Raw genomic sequence first — 4541 nt, forward strand, 5'->3', positions numbered from 1 at the left:
TTAATAATGATATACTTTCTAAGCAGAAACTAAGTATTTCTTTTTATTACATAGTCTTTCTTTTTAGATGACTTTGTATTTTCAACATAGGATAATAATAATTTTGTCTTCCAGAGTTGTATCAAGATAATCCTCTTCACATTCTGAAATATCTTCCAATATACCCTTGATGGTCTCTGGGTGCATACCTTCATTTCTTGAGGCACTAGACCAGCGGTTCTCAACCTGTGGGTCACCAACCTGTGGGTCACAACCCCTTTGGGGGTCGAACGACCCTTTCACAGGGGTCGCCTAAGACCATCAGAAAACACATATATAATTACATATTGTTTTTGTGATTAATCACTATGCTTTAATTATGTTCAATTTGTAACAATGAAAATACACCCTGCATATCAGATATTTACATTGCGATTCATAACAGTAGCAAAATTACAGTTATGAAGTAGTAACGCAAATAATTTTATGGTTGGGGATCACTACAACATGAGGAACTGTATTAAAGGGTCTCGGCATTAGGAAGGTTGAGAACCACTGCACTAGACGATCCTGAGGAATCTGAAGGGAAAATGAATGACATCGATAAAGAATCTACCTGAAGAGCGGTAGGTCAGGAGGGAGACTTTCTCCATTATGAGCAAGGGTCTGGGCAAGCTGGACATTTCTCCTGAATGGTCTCAGGGCAGCTTGGCCACTCACACATCAAAACTCATGTATACCAGTTCTTTAATATTTTCCAGAGAAGGACTTTCTTGATGATTGTTGGTTTCAGGATCTGAATCATTTAACCACCACATCTGAGGATTACTGGGAATAATCTTCAGGGCTTTGTCTTGGTTCCCACTGGTTTGATGGAGGGTCTTGCTTGGCTATGTGCATAGAGTGGCCCATTCTTTTCAAAGAGTCCATGTTCTTTAGGCAGAATCTCCCTGCCCCCCAACCCCCTTTCCTTATTTAGGCTAATTCTTCTCTGCAGTTGATAATATGGGTGATTACCTGATCCATATTCTTGTCATGCACCCTTAGGCCAAACCAGGCTTCCGGGGCAGTAACTTCCAACTATAACAAGTTGTAAACTTTGGATGGATCAATATAGAGCTATTTAAATGTTGACAAGCCTTGTTGAGATACAAGCCCTTTCATCATTTCCACTGTAATAATTTTAAATGCCTTGAAGCAATCTTCCCATAGTTTCCTTTTATTTGAACCAGTCTCTGATGATTTTCTCCACAACAATTTTAAAGCATTTCTGGGCCAAGTTAATTTCTTTTTCTGCATTGTCAAGGCATTTCAGTTGTTCCAAGCAGAAGAAACACCATATTATGTCCAGCTGTTAGCATCGCATAGTAATCTACTGAGCCTAACAGCTCTATACAAGACTCAGAAATATTTGTCAGACTCTAACGGACATGGAATGGAAAGGTTATTCCATAGTATTTTCTTTTTAGGAATGTTCTGCCTTTCTCATGATATCCCACAGTTAACATAAGGGCTTTTCTATGTACTGAGGGATTCTGATTTATCTGCCTATCTTGTTAGCTATGTGTAGTTTCTTGGTTCACCACTATCTCAACTTTCTCTGCCATATCTCTAATCTTCTTCCTCTGAATAATTATTCTTCTTCCTCTTCCTCCTCCTCCTCTTCTTATTCTTCTAATAATTCTTCTTCTTCTTCTTCTTCTTCTTCTTCTTCTTCTTCTTCTTCTTCTTCTTCTTCTTCTTCTCCTTCTTCTTCTTCTTCTTCTCCTTCTCTCTTCTTCTTTTTCTTTCTTTCTTTTTTTTTTTTTTTGACTTAGGCCTCATGTTGCTCTTCTTCAACCTGGCAGTTCTCTCACATCTTTTTCAAATTGTTTCAGTTGAAGCACCATAGCTTTTACACTGTTCTTCAAGTATTTTTTGTAGTTGATTTTTTTTCTTGTTTATGACAATGTTGATATAATTTTCTTGATATCCAAAGATTTGAGCAATTTTAGACCATAGTTATTTGCCTGTGATGTGCAATCAGGTCTCCAACATGTTTTTTTCTAACTTTTCTTAGTCTTGGAGGTAAAAACATGCTTCAATTGTAAAATTTTCTGTTATTTTATAATTTTAATGTTATTGCTCACACTCAATTGCTTTGCAACATGTTTTGTCTACTATCTTTTCTACTTAATTTTCACAACATTCTAGCTTGTCAAAGTACTTAGCAAGGTCCTTCAATTCTAAATCAGCCTCTTTATTTTAATCTACATATGGAGATTCCCAAAGTTGAATTCTGTCTTCCCTTAAAAACTGGGACTGCCCTAGGCAGTTTGGCTTGGTGAATATAGCATTGGCCTGCGGTCTGAAAGGTCCCAGTTTGGATTCCGGTCAAGGGCACATGCTCAGGTTGTGGTCTGGATCCCCAGTGCGGGGCATGCAGGAGGCAGCCAATGAATGATTCTCTCTCATCACTGATGTTTTTATCTCTCTTTCTCTCTTCCTTCCTCTCTGAAATCAATAAAAATATATTTAAAAAATAGAACCAATTTAGGTTCTCCATTAAAAAAAAGAACAACAAAAAACTGGGCCTGCTCCAGCAGGCTCCCTTGACCTTAGACCCACTGACTGTTCTTAAGCTGGACCTGAGCCTGGAAGAAGGAGCCTGAGGCAGAGCATCCACCATGGCCACGTTCCTGGCTCAGATTCTTGTGATGGGGGCATGGGTCGTGGGCAAGACCTTTGCCTGGGACCTGCACCAGGAATTTGCAGCCAGGTGGGCAGCAGCTGATACCAGGGATGTGCTGGACACCAGTCTGCAGCTGCTTCTCAATCTCTGGTCTCAGCCTCCAGGAGGCACAGCAAATTCTCACTGTCTCCAAGCTGAACCCAGATGAGATCCAGAAGCTTCCCCTGCCTCTGTAATCCAGAGACAGCACACCTGCACTGTTTCCCCTCCTCTGCAGAGCTAGGAACACCTATTCAAGGTGAAGGATAAATCTGTGGATGGCTCCTTCTTCGGCAGTAAGAGGTGCTCAGAGCAAAGGAATGCATGGAGGAAGTGCTCATATCCAGGCCCAGAAGGACAGAGAGAAAGATCAGACGCTCCAAATAGGACCACTTGCTCCTCCCAGCCCACTCCGCCCCCCACCTCTAATTTATAGCTCTGTAATGAATGTCTTTTCCACAGAAACAAACAAACTGCGACAATTTTGCTTGAAGACATCTCTTTTGTTATCCTATGGCATCAGGGCATCTGCCATGACCCAACAATTACCTGGATGAGCAGATAGGCCACTGTTTTCATTCTGGGTGAGCCTGACGCCAACCCCATCCCCATTCAATGTACTTTGATTATATGTCAGTGATTCTAACAAATGCCCCACTGAGTTTTTACATTGCCTGATTACACTAAAAACAAACAAACAAAAGAAAACACAAAAGCAAATACAATAATTTTAGTTATTTAGATAATGCGATTCCTGAAATTTTTGAAGATAATAAAGTTGTAAGACTGGGGATATTCACACATGATTTTCTTCTCTACCATTAAGATCCTTTATTTTTTTATTGTGTTGATTGTTTTCATATTTCAGCAAATATATTTTGGTTTTCTTTGAGTAACAGAATGACAGCAGAAGGAAAGAGCTTTTGTCATTTAACTTACACCAAATTGGGTTTCAACCACTCAGGACAATATGGGCACAAAGAAAAGTGACACAGCTGCAAATGTTTTTTTTCTTAAAGTACAGCCTTTCAGAGGAGGTTTGGTCAAGGAAGTGATTAATTCTTAACACCTATTTGTCTTTACCACTTGATTGCTATGGCTCCTTGTTACTGGGGGTTACATTTTATTTGCTTTTATATCACCAGATTTCACAATGTTGAGGTGATCACTAAAGATTACTTGTTGATAATTGCCCTAGCCAGTATGGTTCAGTGGATTGAGCATTGACCCATGCACCAAGTGGTTGCTGGTTATTTCCCATGAAGGGCACATACCCAGGTTGTGGGATCTGTCCCCAGTAGGGGGTGTGCAGGCAGCAGCCCATCCATGTTTCTCTCTCATTGATGTTTCCCTCTCTCTTCCTCTCCTTTCCTCTCTCTCTAAAATAAATAAAAACATTTTTAAAACATTACCTGTTGAATGGTGAACATTTATTATTAACAATATCCCAGTCTATGAATGTAGGCCACAAGGTGTGGTTATGAAAGAGAAAGAATTGATCACAGGGGCTTCAGGTTTGGTCTATAAACTGCAAGGGATAATGAAGGGACTGGGCAAGAAATAAGGGCAAAAGGAGACATTTAATCCTAGAAATACTTTTCCAAAATGTGGATAAAACAGACTGATAAGGTGAAATTTGAATTTGTAACAACTGCAAATGAAATAATTTTCTCTAGATTTACTAAACACTGTCTCATTAGCTAAGGTGACTCATTGGTACAGAAGTTCAGAAACTCTGAATGGAACAAAATATCCCTGATGGATATAAGGCTAGGGAATATGGGGCTTTTGGAAATATTTTCTGCCTCTCTCTGTAGAGATTCAGAAATTTGGGTTGAGGGTGATTTGGATG

General features: G+C 39.6%; 2 pseudogenes; one reads left to right on the plus strand and one right to left on the minus strand.

Moving 5' to 3' along the window:
* Nucleotides 1–591: 591 nt before the first annotated feature.
* Nucleotides 592–2647, minus strand: LOC139006212 (NEDD8 ultimate buster 1 pseudogene; annotated as a pseudogene).
* On the plus strand, nucleotides 2646–3246 carry LOC139006213 (mitochondrial import inner membrane translocase subunit TIM16-like; annotated as a pseudogene).
* The last annotated feature ends 1295 nt before the right edge of the window (nucleotides 3247–4541 follow it).

Source organism: Myotis yumanensis, unplaced genomic scaffold (assembly GCF_028538775.1).
Source record: "Myotis yumanensis isolate MYYU_CA2020_CCGP unplaced genomic scaffold, mMyoYum1.0.hap1 SCAF_3, whole genome shotgun sequence".
In the NCBI taxonomy this organism is placed as follows: Eukaryota; Metazoa; Chordata; class Mammalia; order Chiroptera; family Vespertilionidae; genus Myotis; species Myotis yumanensis.